General features: G+C 44.2%; 1 long non-coding RNA gene across 1 annotated transcript in view; it reads left to right on the plus strand.

Annotated features, from left to right (window-relative positions):
• The window catches only part of LOC136793470 (uncharacterized), a 49634-nt gene that overhangs the window by 17695 nt on the left and 11585 nt on the right, over nt 1–20354 (plus strand). The gene's annotated exons all lie outside the window — the stretch shown is intronic.

The following is a 20354-nucleotide window of genomic DNA, read 5'->3' on the forward strand; positions in this document are numbered from 1 at the left end:
CAGATTTTCTAAAATAGTTTCACAGGAACTTGTAAACGTTGAAAGTATTATTGTCTCAGGAAAATATGATTAAGTTTAAACTTTAGTCTGTTTTCCAGGTAAACTGAGAAATCTGATTGCCTAGTTTACTCCAGTGTTGGTTTTCTAGAATAATGTATCATTTTTAGTAGGAGAGGCAGAGGTCTAACTCAGGCGTGGTGTTCTCTTTCTGAGTAAAATGATGTAGGGCACGGAATGGATTTCTTCCACTGCCTAATTATGCAAGGATAAGCCTTGTGATCTAAGGACGAACAACGTGCTCTTGTATGCACGGTAAGGGGATTAACGGTCTTGTGCCTGTTAAACAGCAGCCCAGCTCGTATTTAGTCCTTTGATTTCCAGAAACAAGAGCCCGATTCTTCCCACCCTAGTTGGCCCTGTCTGGCACCACTGATGAGAAGTGGCAGTGGAGCCAGTTCTTAGACAGTTACCTTCAGACCGGGGCTGCCCACACGTGAGGAGTGGGAGTGGACATTCCTACCCTTTTAGTGATTTGCTGACAGAAGCAGTTGTGTATGTATAAATATTACAGCTTTGTGAAACAGTCGGACAAAATGAATACAAAGAATTCCATCAGACCCACCTAAATAGACAAATCTTGAAAGCGTAGGTTTGCTGTTTAGCTGTGCTAATGCCATTTCAGTCATTTATTTATTTATGTATTTTTATCGAGGTATAATTGACAGGTCACATTACATTAGTTGCGGGTATACGACATAATGACTTGATGTTTGTGTGTATTGTGAAATGATCACCTCCGTAAGTCTCGTTAACATCCGTCACCGTACGTTGTGATATAATTTTTTTTCTTGTGATGAGAACTTTGTAAGATTTAGGCATTTCAGTTTATCTGTTACATCAAAAGATACTTTAAAAGACATGTTTAGTTCAGCAAGTGCTGTTGGCTGATTAATTTTTCATTTTGTGCAAATCTTAGAGGACCTTCAGTGTGGTCACATTTAGAAGAAAGGGCATGGAAGAAGTCACGCTGGTTGGACCTAATATGTCGCTGGAAGGAACCTGCATCTTTTGGTCGCTAAGTAAATTATCAACTGAAATCTGTAAATCAGTCTTTATGGTACTTCCTTTAGCACCCACTTTCCTTACACGTACACTTCCTCTTGGCTACCTCTATCTGCACTGTATTCAGGAGTCTCCTTATACTAGAGCGTTGTCTGTGTTATGCTGTCTGAATGTTTGTGACTGGGGAAGCAAAGTTTTAGGGAAGTAATTTCCCTCCTTTCCTTTCTCCCTTTTCTATGATGGCTGTGCTGGCCCAATTTACTTTCTCAGTTACGCTCACTTGGAATAATGTAGAAACAGTGAGTAAAAACAGTGGAGCTCGTTACTCCGTGCTGTTAGTTCATCCATCCATCTATCATACCCCAGTCACTGAGCGCCCACACGGGCCACGCTTCAGGAATACAGGGCCGCGCAGTGCAGGGTAGCCTCGGGCCTTGGCCTCATGGCCCAGGGCCCAGAGAAGTCTTGTGTTGCAGATGGACAGAGTGTTTGATAGGCTCCCAGGGGTCGCTCAGCCGATAAAATTGAAAACGGTGCTCAAAGCTTGGAGACTGTGAAGCTCTGCTGTGGGTAGAAATGAGAGCCCCTCCTGACAAAGACTGTGGACAAACCACGTGGAATCCAGAAGGCCTGTGCCCTCCTCCCCGCTGTCCTGGGTCTGTTCTCCGACGGAGCATGGAGTCTTGTGGGCAGATTCGGGCATCTCGGGAGTTTTGGCTCCCGCTTTGGTTTTAATCTTCCGGTGAGCTCACACTGTGACCTTGACCTTCAAGCGTCTCAATTGCACTAAACTCCTAGACCCGGCACATATGGGCAGGGTCCTGGAATCTAAAAGCCCCTGCAGTAGAACTCTTCTCCTAACCCTCCCTAACCATAGTGGCTAATCATTGTTAGCTCTTGGTAAACATCTGTGAGTGAATGAAGCATGCTTAACGTCCTGGCTCTTAAACCAGGGGCCCGTCTACTGGGCTGCAGTGGCCACAAGCAGACGCTGTCCCACCCACCATCTCTCCCTCGTGTTGCACCCGAGTCCCCTGGGCGGACACTACCAGGGTGAAGGTGGCGGGAATGGCCACAGCAGAAGGAGCTCCCCACCGCCTGCATTTTTTCTCTTGTTGGACCTCAGTGGCTTACTCTTGCGGTAGCCAGGACATGCGTTAACTTCCCAAAGGATCATCCAGACAAGGAGGAAGCCCCAGCCCACGAGGGTGTCTCCATCGTCCTGTGCAGCCTCTGCCTTGCAGCTGGCTCCCGAAGCAGGGGTGTGCTTTCCCCTGGCCCTTTCCCCACAAGCTCGCTACTTTAGGAGGTGGGTTTGCTCATTACCAGTTCAACTGCCTAGATCGGAACAAAATGTAAACACATCTCTGTAGTTCTGTGTCCATAGTTGATGTTTGTAGAGCAGAGGCTTACTGTTTTGTGTGCTTAAAACCTCTGGCTTACTTTTCCTGGCCAAACCGTCATGTAGGAGGGATACTTACCACTCTTCTACTGAGGAAGACCCTAAGCACTTAACCGTACCCTCACTGACACACGAAGGTCTCAAGCCCTTTCTAGTAACTCGTGCAGAGTGCAATGCCTTGTCTCATGCCTGGCACATGGCAGGTAGTAAACTTCACAATAAAAGCTTGATTTATAGAGTTTCAGCCCAGGATGTTTTGTATGTAACGGTAACTGTCTCCATGGAAAATGCTGAGTTTAATATTTTCAGCCAACAATATTCACGTTTTTGGACATGATTATTTCTAAGTGGATAACATAGTTTCCTTTTATTTGCTGAGGTGCTGTGTTAAAGCAGGAGTTGCCACGCGGTGGAAACACGGAATGAAGGACTTGAATCCGTAGTAGGGGATAGTGGGTTCCATGGCCATGGGGACAGAGGAAGCGCTTGGGCCACAGGGTGTCGATGCAGCTGTGTGCATCCCTCCTCCTGCCTTGGTTTCTTCGTAGCACATCTCCCCACCCGTCAGTGTGTACATTTATTTAAATGTTTACCTTCTGTCTGCGCCCCCTTAGCCAGCGTGCCCCACGGGAGGGAGAAGGGACTTTGCTATGTTTACAGCTCATTCTCTGACTCTCTAAAGGGGAACCCTTGAAATGCATGTTTGAACAGTATTTGAAGAGGCTTTAGATGGAAACAACAATACAGGCAAAGTGTCCAAATGACCATTTACTTGGTTTCCGGCCCCCTCTATTATGCCAGCAATATTACTTTGTATTTTTCTTTTTGGTTTCTATAAATGGCTTGCGCTACCCGTAATAGGCCACTTCCCATCTTTTTCATTTGACAGTGTAGTTTTGAGGTTTACCTTTTTAAAGAAAACGTGTAACTCTAGTTCCGTAGTTCCCAACTGGGGGTGATTTTTGTCCTTCAGGGCGTGTTTGGCAATGGCTGGGGACACGTTTGATTGTTATCACTGGAGGAGGTCCTGATGATATCGAGTCCACAGAGGCCAGGTTTGCTTTGAAACGCCCTGCGACGCACAGGGCATCCACATCATGGAATTACCTGGCCCAGACCGAACAGTGCAGAAACCCCGGGCTCTTTCTTTCCTGTAATCTGTGGACTCGTAGTCCCTTGAGAGCAATAGCATATCTACTCTATCCCTTCCCCTGTTGGTGGACATTTAGGTTCTTCCAGTTCTCTGCTGTGACAGAAAGGGGGCTGCGAAGAACAGCCTCACCAGTGTGTGTGTGTGTGTGTGTGTGTGTGTGTGTGTGTGTGTGTGTAAGAGTGTTTCTGGTGGCCGCACTGTGTTCTAGGAAACACTTCCAAATGCCGCCTCAGAAGGGCTGGACCCGTCGACACCCGCAGCACTGCCTGGGATTCCAATTCTCTGCATCATTTCCAGCATTTGATATTTTTTAACTTTTCAGTTTTTGCCAACCTGAAGATGATAAATGAGTAGCAGCTCATTTTAAAAAACCGCATTGTCTGATTGTTAATAAGGCCCCCAAACATGAGTCATTCGCGGCCCACAGCATTCTGCAAAATGGGGGATATGTTTTTGCCAAGCACACACCGCTTCAGTTTGTTCATCTCTGTGTCTTTGAAAAAGGCACATTTTGGGAGACCGGGCTTGACTGTTTCTGCCAGCAGAGGTCACTGTCCCTCAGTGGCTCTCCACCAGTGTCCCTGTGCACCTCCCGCCCCGCCCCCTCCCCCCCCAACATCTGGCAGTGCCTGGAGACACGTTGTATGTTTACAATATGGATGATCTACTGGCACCTAGAGGACAGAGACCGGGGATTTTGCTAAAACCCTACAATGCAGAGGTCTGCACCCCACAGACAAAGACTTGTCTGGCCCCAACAGAGCCAGGGTGGAGAAACCATCATGTGGATGAAATCCTAATGTTTGAATCTTTGAACGAAAGACCATGACAATCTCTAGGATAATGAAGTTATTTTAGTATTATTTAAAATAACAACAACCTTTAAACCGTGTGAAGTGGGCAATAGGGGAGAAGCACGCCTTCCTGAGAAGGGTGCTTGGAGAAGGGTCTTCTCAGGGGCAAAGGCAGGAAGGGTGGGTGGGCAGGAGGGAGTGCAGGCCTGGACGTCAGCAGTGCTTCCTCGGGGCGGGCTCTACAGGTAGGAGAGGTGGCTCTGGGGCTTGGCAGCTCCTGGCTGGAGTGGAGGGAGCTGGCCTGGCGGTCCGTGCCAGTGACTCAGGCAGGGGTAGTAGGGCAGGCGTGAGCTGGGTAAAAAGAACTGGGCTTGAGTGTCAGGAGGAGGTGGCCTTGGTGGGGGGGGGCGTAGGGGGGGTCGGGGGGATGGGGGCGTGGGAGGGGCCTTACAGCAGGGTGGGCGGCAGACAGGGAAGGGCTCCCTCAGGGCTGCTGGTCAGGCCGGGGCTCAGTTTCCTCTTGTCGGAGGCCGTTGCACCGGGAGCAGATGCTTCTTCTCAGAGGCCCCGGCCTGGGCACAAAGACAGGGACCACTCCGTGCCTCCACACGGGCCGGAAGGCCGATAGCCTGGGCTCGGGGCTCTGCCTTCTTCTCGTGGGCTCGGGGCTCTGCCTTCTTCTCCCGGGCTCGGGGCTCTGCCTTCTTCTCCCGGGCTCGGGGCTCTGCCTTCTTCTCCCGGGCTCGGGGCTCTCAGACCTGAGAGGCCCGTCGAGCCGCCTGTTTCCCGTCTCGCATCGGCTGGCCCTCAGCGCGCTCTCGTTGGCACAGGGGTCCGGGGACTCCTGGCTGGGCGGACAGGTGTACAAGGTGCCTAGGTTCTCGGGGGGCGCGGTACGGATGTCCACCAGGCTCCGCGCGTGGCGGGAGTGGCGGGCGTTCCACTGTGACCTCATCATGAAACTGTTGCCATGGCCGGGGAGCGCCAGCCCCGAGAAGGGGCGGAGGGGCGGCCCGCTGGGAAGGCGCCTCGAGGCGTCGGGCACCAAGGGCCTGCGGACCGGATAGTACTTCCAGCGGCGCAGGGCGGCGGGGAGCGGCCTGCTGCGGGCCCGGAGCGCGCACTCACGGCTGCGGCGGTAGCTCAGGAGTGGCAAGGGGCCCGGGCCCAGCGGGAGGCAGGTGCGGCGGGCGAGCGCGGTCCATGGGAACCGTGAGAACCATGCGGACCGGCGCTTCCGGGCTTGGGCTCGCAGCGTGGCCTTGGCCCTGCCCCAGTACTTGCTCAGGTAGCTGCCCATGCGGGTCGGCCGCGGCGGACCTTCGACGCGCTTTGGCTTCTGGGTGGCCCCGAAGTCTGTAGACGCGAAGCTTCTACAGATCGCGCTGAGCGAGGCGAACGTTGGCATCGGGGTGTGGGACGGCTCGTGGGGCGTCGGAACCTCTGGGCACGAGGTCCTGCGCGGGCCAGGCTAGCGCCCCGCGGACTCGGGGGCTCGCGGGGCGCCCCTGTGCTCTGAGCACGGGGGATCCTTCATCTCCCACTGCTGGCCCAGGCGCTTGGCTCTGGGTGGCGGGGGAGCCCAGGAGTGGGATTGCTGGATCCTATGGTAATTCTATTTTTAGTTTTTTAAGGAACCTCCATACTGTTCTCCATAGTGCTGCATACATTTACATTCCCACCAACAGTGCAGGAGGGTTCCCTTTTCTCCACACCCTCTGCAGCATTTGTTGTTTGTAGATTTTCTGATGATGCTCCTTTTAACTGGTGTGAGGTGACACCTCATTGTAGTTTTGGTTTGCATTTCTCTAATAGTTAGTGATGTTGAGCAGCTTTTCATGTGCTTCTTGGCCATCTGAATGTCTTCTGTGGAGAAATGTCTATTTAGGTCTTCTGCCCATTTTTAGGTAGGGTTTTTTTGTTTTTTTTTTAATATTGAGCTGCATGAGCTGTTTATATATTTTGGAGACTGATCCTTTGTCCACTGATTCGTTTGCAAATACTTTCTCCCATTCTGAGGGTTGTCTTTTCGTCTTGTTTATGGTTTCCTTTGCTGTGCAAAAGCTTTGAAATTTCATTAGGTCCCATTTGTTTATTTTTGTTTTTATTGCTATTACTCTAGGAGGTGGGTCAAAAGAGATCTTGCTGTGATGTATGTCAAAGAGTGTTCTTCCTATGTTTTCCTCTAAGACTTTTATATTGTTCGGTCTTACATTTAGGTCTCTAATCCATTTTGAGTTTATTTTTGTGCATGGTGTTAGGGAGTGTTCTAATTTCATTCTTTTACATGTAGCTGTCCAGTTTTCCCAGTACCACTTATTGAAGAGACTGTCTTTTCTCCATTGTATATCCTTGCCTCCTTTGTCGTAGATTAGTTGACCATAGGTGTGTGGGTTTATCTCTGGGCTTTCTCTCTTGTTCCATGCATTGATCTGTGTTTCTGTTTTTGTGCCAGTACCATACTGTCTTGATTACTATAGCTTTATAGTATAGTGTGAAGTCAGGGAGTCTGATTCCTCCAGCTCCGTTTTTTTCCCTCAAGACTGCTTTGGCTCTTCGGGGTCTTTAGTGTCTGCATACAAATTTTAAGATTTTTTTTGTTCTAGTTCCGTAAAGAATGCCATTGGTAATTTGATAGGGATTGCATTGAATCTGTAGATTGCTTTGGGTAGTATGGTCATTTTCACAATATTGATTCTTCCAATCCGAGAACATGGTGTATCTCTCCATCTGTTGCTATCATCTTTAATTTCTTTCATTAGTGTCTTATAGTTTTCTGCATACAGGTCTTTTGTCTCCCTAGGTAGGTTTATTCCTAGGTATTTTATTCTTTTTGTTGCAGTGGTAAATGGGAGTGTTTCCTAAATTTCTCTTTCAGATTTTTCATCATTAGGGTATAGGAATGCAAGAGATTTCTGTGCATTAATTTTGTATCCTGCAACTTTACCAAATTCATTGATGAGTTCTAGTAGTTTTCTGGTGGCATTTTTAGGATTCTCTACATATAGTATCATGTCATCTGCAAACAGTGACCATTTTACTTCTTCTTTTCCAATTTGTATTCCTTTTATTTCTTTTTCTTCTCTGACTGCCATGGCTGGGACCTCCAAAACTATGTTGAATAACAGTTGTGAGAGTGGACATCCTTGTCTTGTTCCTGATCTTAGAGGAAATGCTTTCAGTTTTTCACCATTGAGAATGATGTTTGCTGTGGGTTTGTTGTATATGGCCTTTATTATGTTGAGGTAGGTTCCCTCTATGCCCACTTGCTGGAGAGTTTTTATCATAAATGGGTGTTGAATTTTGTCAAAAGCCTTTTCTGCATCTATTGAAATGATCATATGGTTTTTATTCTTCAGTTTGTTAATATGGTGTATCACATGGATTGATTTGCATCTATTGAAGAATCCTTGCATCCCTGGGATAAATCCCACTTGATCATGGTATATGATCCTTTTCATGTGTTGTTCAATTCCGTTTGCTAGTATTTTGTTGAGGATTTTTGCATCTATATTCATCAGTGATATTGGTATGTAATTTTCTTTTTTTGTAGTATCTTTGTCTGGTTTTGGTATCAGGGTGATGGTGGTGGCCTCATAGAATGAGTTTGGGAGTGTTCCTTCCTCTGCAATTTTTTGGAAGAGTTTGAGAAGGATGGGTGTTAGCTCTTCTCTAAACGTTTGATAGAATTCACCTGTGAAGCCCTCTGGTCCTGGACTTTTTTGTTTGTTGGAAGATTTTTAATCACAGTTTCAATACTTGTGATTGGTTTGTTCATATTTTCTATTTCTTCCTGATTCAATCTTGGAAGGTTATACTTTTCTAAGAATTTGTCCATTTCTTCCAGGTTGTCCATTTTATTGGCCTAGAGTTGCTTGTAGTAGTCTCTTAGGATGCTTTGTATTTCTGCCGTGTCTGTTGTAACTTCTTCTTTTTCACTTCTAATTTTACTGATTTGAGTCATCTCCCTCTTTTTCTTGGTGAGTCTGGCTAATGGTTTATCAATTTTGGCGTGATTTTTTTTTTTTTAATCAATTTTGTTTATCTTCTCAAAGAACCAGCTTTTCGTTTCATTGATCTTTGCTATTGTTTTCTTTGTTTCTATTTCATTTATTTCTGCTCTGATCTTTATGATTTCTTTCCTTCTGCTACCTTTGGGTTTTGTTTGTTCTTCTTTCTCTAGTTCCTTTAGGTGTGAGGTTAGATTGTTTATTTGAGATGTTTCTTGTTTCTTGAGGTAGGCTTGTATAGGTATAAGCTTCCCTCTTAGAACTGCGTTTGCTGAATCCCATAGGGTTTGGATCGTCATGTTTTCATTGTCATTTGTCTCTAGGTATGTTTTGATTTCCTCTTTGATTTCTTCAGTGACCTTTTGGTTATTTAGTAACGTATTGTTCAGCCTCCATGTGTTTGTGTTTTTTATGTTCTTTTCCCTGTAATTCATTTCTAATCCCATAGCGTTGTGGTCAGAAACGATGCTTGATAGGGTTTCAATTTTCTTAAATTTACTGAGGCTTGATTTGTGACCCAAGATGTGATGTATCCTGGAGAATGTTCCGTGCGCACTTGAGAAGAAAGTGTAATCTGCTGTTTTAGGATGGAATGTCCTATAAATATCAGTGAAATCTCTCTGGTCTATTGTGTCATTTAAAGCTTCTGTTTCCTTATTAATTTTCTGTTTGGATGATCTGTCCATTGGTGTAAGTGAGGTGTTAAAGTCCCCCACTGTTATTGTGTTACTGTCGATTTCCTCTTTGACAGCTGTTAGCAGTTGCCTTATGTATTGAGGTGCTCCTATGTTGGGTGCCTATATATTTGTAATTGTTACATCTTCTTCTTGGATTGATCCCTTGATCATCAATGTAGTGTCCTTCCTTGTGTCTTGTAACATTCCTTCTTTTAAAGTCCATTTTATCGGATATGAGTATTGCTACTCCAGCTTTCTTTGGATTTCCATTTGCATGGAATATCTTTTTCCATCCCCTCACGTTCAGTCTGAATGTGTCCCTAGGTCTGAAGTGGGTCTCTTGTAGACAGCATATATATGGGTCTTGTTTTTGTATCCATTCAGCAAGTCTGTTTCTTTTGGTTGGAGCATTTAATCCATTCATGTTTAAGGTAATTATCGATATGTATGTTCCTATGACCATTTTCTTAAGTGTTTTGGGTTTGTTTTTGTAGGTCCTTTTCTTCTCCTGTGTTTCCCACTTAGAGAAGTTCTTTTAGCATTTGTTGTAGAGCTGGTTTGGTGGTGCTGAATTCTCTTAGCTCTTGCTTGTCTGTAAAGCTTTTGATTTCTCCATCAAATGTGAATGAGATCCTTGAGGGGTAGAGTAATCTTGGTTGTACATTCTTCCCTTTCATCACTTTCAATATATCATGCCTCTCCCTTCTGGCTTGTAGAGTTTCTGTTGAGAAATCAGCTGTTAGCCTTATGGGAGTTCCCTTGTATGTTATTTGTCATTTTTCTCTTGCTGCTTTTAATAATTTTTCTTTGTCTTTAATGTTTGCCAATTTGATTACTGTGTGTCTCGGCATGTTTCTCCTTGGGTTTATCCTGTATGGGACTCGCTGCGTTTCCTGGACTTGGGTGGCTATTTCCTTTTCCATGTTTAGGAAGTTTTTGACTATAATCTCTTCAAATATTTTCTCGGGTTCTTTCTCTCTCTCTTCTCCTTCTGGGACCCCTGTAATGTGAATGTTGTTGCGTTTAATGTTGTCCCAGAGGTCTCCTAGGTGGTCTTCATTTCTTTTCATTCTTTTTTCTTTGTTCTCTTCCGCAGCAGTGAATTCCACCATTCTGTCTTCCAGGTCACTTATCCGTTCTTCTGCCTCAGTTATTCTGCTATTGATTCCTTCTAGTGTAGTTTTCATTTCAGTTATTGTATTGTTTGTCTCTGTTTGTTTGTTCTTTAATTCTTCTAGGTCTTTGTTAAACATTTCTTGCATCTTCTCGATCTTTGTGCCCATTCTTTTTCCGAGGTCGTGGATCATCTTCCCTATCATGATTCTGAATTCTTTTTCTGGAAGGTGGCCTATCTCCACTTCATTTAGTTGTTTTTCTGGGGTTTTCTCTTGTTCCTTCATCTGGTTCATAGCCCTCTGCCTTTTCATCTTGTCTGTCTTTCTGTGAACGTAGTTTTTGTTCCACAGGCTGCAGGACTGTAGTTCTTCTTGCTTCTGCTGTCTGCCCTCTGGTGGATGAGGCTGTCTGAGAGGCTTGTGGAGGTTTCCTGATGGGAGGGGCTGGTGGTGGGTAGAGCTGACTGTTACTCAGGTGGGCGGGGCTCAGTAAAACTTTAATCTGCTTGACTGTTGATGGGTGGGGCTGGGTTCCCTCCCTGTTGGTTGTGTGGCCTGAGGCGGCCCAACACTGGAGCCTACCGGGGCTCTTTGGTGGGGCTAATGGTGGACTCTGGGAGGGCTGACGCCAAGGAGCACTTCCCAGAACTTCTGCTGCCAGTGTCCTTGTCCCTTGGTGAGCCACAGCTGCCCCCTGCCTCTGCAGGAGACCCTCCAACACTAGCAGGTAGGTCTGGTTCAGTCTCCTGTGGGGTCACTCACTGCTCCTTCCCCTGGGTCCCAATGCGCACACTACTTGGTGTGTGTCCTCCAAGAGTGGAGTCTCTGTTTCCCCCAGTCCTGCTGAAGTCCTGCAATCAAATCCCGCTAGCCTTCAAAGTCTGACTCTCTAGGAATTCCTCCTCCGGTTGCCAGGGCCCCAGGTTGGGAAGCCTGACGTGTGGCTCAGAACCCTCACTCCAGTGGGTGGACTTCTGTGGTATAAGTGTTCTCCAGTTTGTGAGTCACCCACCCAGCAGTTACGAGATTTGATTTTATTGTGATTGCTCCCCTCTTACCGTCTCATTGTGGCTTCTCCTTTGTCTTTGGATGTGGGGTGTCTTTTTTGGTGAGTTCCAGTGTCTTCCTGTCGATGATTGTTCAGCAGTTAGTTGTGATTCCAGTGTTCTCGAAAGAGGGAGTGAGAGCATGTCCTTCTACTCCGCCATCTTGAACCAATCTCTGATTTTCTTTTTAAGACATTTTTCACGATAGAAATGACTCCATACATATCTAACATATCTCTTAAGGTGGTAATGGCATCAGATCGGATGATGGTCTAATGCCATTGGGTATGCATTTCTCATCATGTATTTTTCTTTCCAATGTCTACAGAATTTCCCACATCCTAATCTGCGGTATAACCCAGTGGGTATCATTCTGGTTTTTGGCTAAAGACCCTCCAACAAACCACAGTCTTCTGCTAGTGAGCTACAGGCACTTATAAGTGAAACACCCACATAACCTTTACTGGTAAATCAACATGCTGATTAATTAAAAGCCATTTTCATAGACTTTGAAGATGTTTGTTTTTCCTCACACACCAAGAGGTAAAGGATTTCACTGGCCAGTTAATATTGGAGATTAACATTTATTGGTGGTGCTCAACCAGGGATGAGTTTGCAAAGGACATGAGAGAATGTCTGGAGACATTTTGGCTGTCAGAACTTGGGGCTACTACTGACATCCAGTGGGTACAGACCAGGGATGCTGCTAAACATCCTACAACACACAGGACAGCCTCCCATATTGTAACTGTTGGTATATTTATTGGGACCACATTACATTTATGGAAAATAAACAATGCATCGAGAATGACCACTTAAGGAGAACTGACATCAAAGGCATCTTTATGATGTCTTCCTATTCAATTACATGGTATGAATTTTATTATTTCAACTTTTTTGTGTCCCTTAGGAATATTTTACAGTTTTCTTGTTAACACTTTATGTTAAGTTCATTCCGAGGTATTTCAGTTTTTTAGTTTCCATTATAAGTAGGGTTCTTTGTTCCATTATATCTTCTGTGATTTTTATATGTCAAAGGAATTGATGTCTATAAATTAATATGGCACTCCGCTAATCAGTTTTCTAATTTCCTTTCTGTTTTTTTGGTCTAACTTTATTGGCTACTACCAGAATTTAATTCAATTTAATATTCAGTATGCTAATAATCGTGGAGTTAGTCGATATCCTTTCCACAGTAGGCATACTATTTACTTTTGAGCTGATGTTAATCTACTTTATCAGCTTAGGGAATTCTTTTATTTCTGTTTTATTAAAAACAATAGATGGTGACTTTTGTCAAATATGTTTTAGGAATCTGTGAAAACGAAAATATGAGTTTTCCCTTTAGATTTGCTAATGGGATGAAGTACATTAATCATAATGATATCATTCCTAATATTGAACCATCCTTGCATTACTGGAAAAAACATCCTACTTGGACAAGATATATATTTCTTCTAATGTACCGATGGATTCTGTTTCTAATAGTTTATTTAGCTTCCTTTGTTTCCTTAACTATTCTTGAGAGATATTAGCCTCTTGTTTCGTTTTGTGGGGGGAGGGTCCAATCTTTGGTGGATTTTGGTCTCATTGTTATCTTGGCTTCATAAAAAGGAATTTGGAAGCTTTTGTTCTAGTGAAAATATTTTAATCCATAAAAATCTAATACATACAAGTAAAAGCAGTTATTATTATTATAGTTTAGTTAGCTTATGAATTAAACAGGATTTTCTGTGTTAATGTATTAACCACCAGTTAATCTTAGTGTCTAAAGGAAAGAAAAATACCATGTAAAAACTCCTGACTTAGAATACAATTTCTGTACAGGTATTGTTGGCTTCTGTCTTTAGCCTGAAATTCTATAGTAAAATTCCCTTAAGGAAATTAAAGGGTTTTGAACACATCCATTTCCAGCCTTCATTTGTTCCCTTTAAAAGAGTCTTAATTTTTATAGTGATTCTACACAATGCATATACAGTAAAATATATATTACTGTCAAGAATTTAAAGTAAAAAGCTTATTTTTTTAATGTTTTAACTCCTCTCTCTGGTTAATTTGAAGTATCTCCAAATACATGTCCAAACTGAGACGACATTTAGCACATTTTAATAAAAACGTATAAGCATTACAAGATGTTAAAAACTGATGCCAAAGTTTGAGCCCAGCCTTGTTTTAAAGGGGCAGACTAGAATTTCTTAATACAGAAATGTGGGAAGAACATACCTGATCGTGATCTACCTCTGTGGGCTGCTTCTTAATCATCCAGGTGACAAACTCCAAGAGTGACAGGGTAGTCAGGGACCCTGAATAGGTCCAGTAATCCAGGCAGGTGGGCATCAGGCAGGAAGAATCAAATAATCCACAAGGGCATTCTGGCCAAGAGAAGGGGCCATCAAGCTATCATTTAGTGGAGAAAACCACTCAGGAATTGGACGATGAGATGATGATACCAGCGGAGTCTAGGGAACCAGCAGTGGTCCAGAGGAGCTCCAGGTACCTCTGGACACCTTAGGACAGCATCATGCCCACGCTTTGCTCCTGTAATTAACTACACATCTCTCTTTTTAAAATTTAAATATAATTGACTTTAAAAAATTGAGATACAATTGACAACTGTGTATTTCTGATAGTTCTCACTAGGAGACATTAGGTGGTAGCTGGTGCATAAACAAGAAGGCCCCTTTTTTCCAAGAAAGACTAATGGAATTCTTGTTCCTAAAGTGCAATGCAAATTAATCTTAGGGGCCGGACAGAGATACCCACCCTGAAGGATGTGGGTAATTGTTCTGTAAAGCTGGACAAGCCAGGTTTCTGTCAGACTTTTCTCTGCCCGCTGCCTACGGGAGGGTAGCTAGAGCCCAGAAGGCTGCCCTGAGTGTTCGCACAGGACTGAGAAGGGGCAGGGGTCGGGAGCAGAGGAGGGGGCTCGTTATGTTCCTGAGTTCCTGAGTACTCAGTGGCTTGGCAGCCAAACCAGAGCTGTCTGTGCCCACCAACAGGATCACTTCTGTCCTCTGCAAAGTGTCCCAGGGCCGGGGGCTCTCTCAACACAAGCATCATAAGTGGCAAGTTGTCTTAAGGGGCAGCTTTCAAAGAGAGCCTGAATTACACTGAGGCGAATTACCTATTCCCTTTCAAAGTGCCGCGTTAGCGTCTCCACTCTGAGATTAAAACATAAAATATATTTCAAGTGATTTAGGGGGAACAATTACCTTATGCGTAATTGGTGCCACAGTATCCACCAACTTCTGTAGCTCTTTATGATGTTTGCCTAGCTAAAGAACAATAAATGAGAAAATATTAAAAACAATTGACATCTCACTCTAGAATTGTAATAGAACGTGAATTAAAATCAGACACCTGGACTTCCCTGGTGGCACAGTGGTTAAGAATCCGCCTGCCAATGCAAGGGGACACGGGTTCGAGCCCTGGTCCGGGAAGATCCCACATGCCATGAAGCAACTAAGCCCGTGCGCCACAACTACTGAGCCTGCACTCTAGAGCCCGCGAGCCACAACTACTGAGCCCACGCGCCACCACTACTGAAGCCCACGCGCCCTAGAGCCCGCACGCAACTACTGAGCCCACACGCCGCAACTGTTGAAGTCCACGTGCCCGAGGGCCCACGTGCCACAGCTACTGAAGCCCGCGCGCCTAGATAGCCCGTGCTCCGCAACAAGCGAAGCCACTGCAATGAGAAGCCCACGCACTGCAACAGAGAGTAGCCCCCGCTCGCCGCAACTAGAGAAAGCCTGCGCGCAGCAACGAAGACCCAACTCGGGCAAAACTGAATTAAAAATAAATAAATAAATAAAACATATTATAAAAAAAATAAGATAAAATCAGATACCTGGTGATTACCTAAAAACAATCCACAGTACTGGAACTGCACTTAAATCGACAGTTTAGAATGTTGTAAACATCACTGCATGAAAGTAGATAGAAAACAAATGAGCAGGCTGTTTGCTGATAGGCTGGAAGCCACAGTCTGCAGGAGAAGGTGTCCCTTACTCCATCAGTTTCCCCCTCTGGGTCTCACTGGTGCTTGGCGCACAGAGGCTCTGGAGGCTGAAGCTGTCAGGGCAAGCCAGAGCGTAGTAAGGCCCAGCTTTCAGTTCAGGCCCCTGAGTCCTGAGGAGCTTCAGTGTGATAACTATGTTTTCCAGCTTCTATATTTGATGCTTTGATATCTGAGGCTTTGCTGATGCTAGAGGAATCACCTCTCCCAGGGTTAGTCAACTGCTAGAGAGAACAAACAACGGGGAGTATGCCTTTCATATACAAACCAACCAATCCAGAGCTCAGACCCCAACTACTTCCTTTTTGGGATTCTTAATACTCTGAGCTACTATTCCTCTGCTCTAGTCACCCCAGGGCCACATACCAGACAACTTGGGAAAGCCTCTATGCTCAGAGCTTGGTGAAATTATGGTGAAAGTGGCCAATCCTAAGCCTGCTTATGTTGTCTCACCCATTCCTTCCCATGGAAACCACAACAAAGGTTCTGTCCATGTCTCCCCCTGCTCTCTCTGCCTCCTGACCACCCCTGGTGCTTCCCCGTGTGGCCGTGCACGGCGTGCCATGTCTCCTCCTTTTAGGTGTTTGTGAGTATAATAAAATTCTTCCTTCCTGACAGCCATTACCATGTCTGTGTGTCTTACCATACTTGACTAAACTAAAACCTGGGTATCCTTAAAACACTCAGCATCCAGAGTGGACTAAGGCAGGGAGCCTGCAGGAGGCCTGTACCTATGGAACCTGCAGGAGGAGCTCAGAGGTGCTGTGCAGAGTATGGTCCACAGATCTCCAATCCAGTTCTCCAGGTGCTAGCTGAGTGACCTGGCAGGAAAGCACTTAACCTCACTGACCTTTACTTTCTCCATCTAAAAAATGGAGGTGAGGGTCCACCACAGAGACTTCTATGGGAGATCCATGAAGCACTCAGCAAATGTATAGTCACGTCACACTCATAAATGTTTAGTTCCTTTCCTGAATTTCCCTTAGTTGTTTGCCTTTATCTTTTTACTCCATTTAAAATATATTCTTATCAAATCTCACATTTTAACTGATACTTATTTAGTATTATTTGCTTTTATCCTTTTATACCAGTGCCTAAGAATAGAAATGTAATGCACACCACAGAGGTAATTTTAAAGCTTCTAGGAGCTCCACTCGAAAAGTTTAAAAAAAAAAAAAAAAAACACAGGTGAATTTAATTTTGAGAACATTTTATTTTACCAAATATACTCAAAATATTGTCATTTCAACATGTAATCAATGTGAAAAGTTACTAAGTCTTGAAAATAAATCTGTTGTGTATTTAATACATACAGCACATATCAATTTGGATGCTAAATTTTCATCAGAAATACTTGATTTGTATATTTTACACTTGAAAATGTAGATAACATACCCAAGCTGTTGCAAACATTTTTAAGTTTTCCAATAACTGAATTGTCAGTTCCTAAATTTAAATGACAGTCCACTGAAGTAAAATTTAACATTCGTTTCCTCACGTACAGTAGCCACATTTCAAGTGCTCAACAGCCACACATGACTTGTGGCTACCATGTTGGACAGCCCAGTTTTATACCATTGGAAATATATTCTTAACAGTCTTGTATTTTCAGCATTGTTTATCTTACCAATGTATTGATCCCCATTTTCTTAAAGTAAATAACAATATTCTAATGTTCTATCTTTTCATTCTAGAATACAACACATCATTTAAACTTGGTAAGATTTTAAAAATATTTTAAAAAATATTCCTACCATAGCCAAACCATCTTCCTCCAGTTGCCGCATCCTCAAAGCTTTCAAATTGGATTGCATTCTGATGTACCAAGGACAGCTGAAACACCACTAAACGAATTACTGCCTGACCATATAGGATTGCTGCAAAATAAATGATCAGCCTTATTCAGCCTACACTATTTAAACATGTTTCCCTACCTAAAATAAAGCCACTGGGAAAAACATGACAATCTGATGCAAAATGAGATAGAAATAAAGAACAGGAAGAAACTTATGCAGGAGCAGCAATTAATTCCATGGGGATTAATATTACTTTGGAATAAAGGGATTTATCTGGGGAGAAACATTTCTTTAATTATGTAGCAAAGTGAGTAACATTTCAGTGAGGGATCAACATTTGTTCATTCTCATCTTGATTTGCAGGAAATACTAAAATCCAAAATCCATTTGCATCAAAAGGAGAGAAGATGCTTATCTTGAGAGAAATAAGATTCTCCTTAGGGGAATTAGACAGGAGTTGAAGACACATTTCTCTTTTGAGGGATAACCACTTAAAATGTATTTCTTTCTATTTTTAATGTAACATTTTAAATTAAATTAGGAGAAAAGTTGTAAGAAGAAATTTTATTTCCTTATATGCTCCCTATACTTCCCTACAAATTATTCCTTGTCTATCATTCATGAACTTTCTGGCATTGCCATCCCCAGAGCCTCCCAAGTGAGACACCTCAAGGTCATGGTTAACTTTGCCTTCTCCTCACTTGAAGCCTTCTCCTCTCCAAGTCCTGTTGCTTTTATTTTTAAAATGCTTGTTAAAACTTGCTTTCTCTCTTTCGACTGCCACAGCCTTCATTTAGGCTCCCGCTGTCTTCCATGTGGATTAAGCTGTCTTGCACGGGTGCCTGGGTCAATGTCAAAAAATAGAGCAATTGACCAATTATTTAGATGATATCATGCTATGCCACTCTGTTTAAAAGTAACCAGTGTCTCATAAGCCTGCCTTCCACCTACCCTCTTTTTAAAAATATATATATATATATATTTTAAAATTTAATTGAATTAATTTATTTAGTTTTGGCTGTGTTGGGTCTTTGTTGCTGTGCGCGGGCTTCCTCAAGTTGAGGCGAGCGGGGGCTACTCTTCATTGCGGTGCGCGGGCTTCTCATTGCGGTGGCTTCTCTTGTTGCGGAGTACGGGCTCTAGGCGCATGGGCTTCAGTAGTTGTGGCACACGGGCTCAGTAGTTGTGGCTCACCGGCTCTAGAGCGCAGGCTCAGTAGTTGTGGCACATGGACGGGCTTAGGTGCTCCGCGGCGTGTGGGATCTTCCCGGACCAGGGCCGAACCCGTGTCCCCTGCACTGGCAGGCGGATTCTTAACCACTGCGCCACCAGGGAAGCCCTCCACCTACCCTCTTAATCTTCAACGATCACCATTCTTCCTGCTTCTTCCCACAACACACACCCTCATTCTGGCCACTTTGGGTTTTGGCCATTTTCTGAACATCTGCTTCTGCACATGGTTTTCCTTCAGTCTGGAATGCCCTTCTAATCCTCTTGGCAAACTCCTTTTCCTCTTTCAATACCCAACACAAATGTCCCCTCCTCAGTGAAATCATCGTAGACTCCTCTGAGCAGTCTACGTCACGCCCTCCCCTGTGGTCCCACAGCACTTTTAGAAACCCTTTTTCAAATCACACTTGCTTTATAATTTTAATTTAATGTGTGCTTCTGTCACTAGACTTTGAACTCCGGGAGATCAAGAATCGAGTTGTTATTCCTAGCACTCAGTGCAATGTCTGGCACATGGTTGGCACTTAGTAAATGTTGAATGAATAAATAGATCAATGAATGACAAAATACATACATGTTATTGGGTGACCACGAATATAAAAGGCCTTTTTCTTGCCTGACTATACTTTTGCCCCGTACAGTTGACCCCTGAACAACGCAGGGGCTAGGGGTGCCAACCACCTCGCAGTGGAAAATCAGCATATTTAACTCTACAGTTGGCTCTCCTTATCCTCGGTTCCGCATCTGTAGATTCAAGCGACAGCGGATGGTGTAGTATACTGTACTATGTATGTATGTATTTATTTTACTTATTTATTTATTTTTATGGTACGCGGGCCTCTCACTGTTGTGGCCTCTCCCGTTGTGGAGCTCAGGCTCCGGACGCGCAGGCTCAGCGGCCACGGCTCATGGGCCCAGCCGCTCCGCGGCACGTGGGATCCTCCCCGACCGGGGCACAAACCCGCGTCCCCCGCATCGGCAGGCCGACTCTCAACCACTGCGCCACCAGGGAAGCCCTATGTATTTATTTTTTAAAAACCCACGTATAAATAGACCTGAACAGTTCAAACCTGTGTTGCTCGAGGCTCAACTGTATTGAAGTTTTATCATTTAAAATCTGACTAAATAGTATTGCTATTTAATATAAAAGTTATTTGTAAAGTCAGCAAGCAGAGGAACATTACCACATAGTCAACACACACAAGAGAATAAATTTCCAGCAAAGTTTTAACTTCATGCCCTATCTTCTACATCTGTTATAGAATCTATACACAGAGATATATGTATTAACAGAAAATACTGTTTATACTAGTAGATGGAAATGTGCATAAAAAGAGACATTTTTCACACACTCAAAACAGTCCAGGGAGGACCCAGCGATCCCACTTCTGGGTATAAACCCGAAAGAGTTGAAAACAGCGTCTTGAAAAGATATTTGTACACCCATGTTCACAGCAGCGTTATTCACGATAGCCAAAAGGCGGCTGCAACTCGAGTGTCCGTGAACAGATGAAGGGATAAACAAAGCGCGGCATATACAGCTGACCCTCGAACAACACGGGTTTGAACTGCGCAGGTCCACTAATACGTGGATTTTTCTTTTTCTAAAAGTAAATATTCCACTACTACATGATCCCCAGCTGCGTGAATCCGAGAATATGGAGGAACTGCAGATATGGAGGGCTGCCTGTAAGGTATACTCAGATTCTCACCTTTGTGGAGGGTTGGCGCCCCTGACCTCTGCGTTGTCTGCGGACTAACTGTACATACAATGGAATACTATTCTGCCTTAAAAAAGGACATTCTGACATATGTTACAATATGGATGAACCTGGAAACATTATGCTCAGTGAAATCATCCAGTCATAAAAAGACAAATGGTGTATGATTCCACTTAAATGAGGCACCCAAAAGTCAAATTCATAGAAACAAAAGGAAAGTGTTCATTGCCAGGGGCTGGAGGGCGGGGACAAATACGGAGTTACTATTTAATGGGTACAGAGCTCTGAGGATGGATGGCGGTGACCGTTGCACAACAGTGTGAATGTAGT

The sequence above is a fragment of the Kogia breviceps genome, chromosome X, assembly GCF_026419965.1.
Source record: "Kogia breviceps isolate mKogBre1 chromosome X, mKogBre1 haplotype 1, whole genome shotgun sequence".
NCBI lineage: Eukaryota > Metazoa > Chordata > Mammalia > Artiodactyla > Physeteridae > Kogia > Kogia breviceps.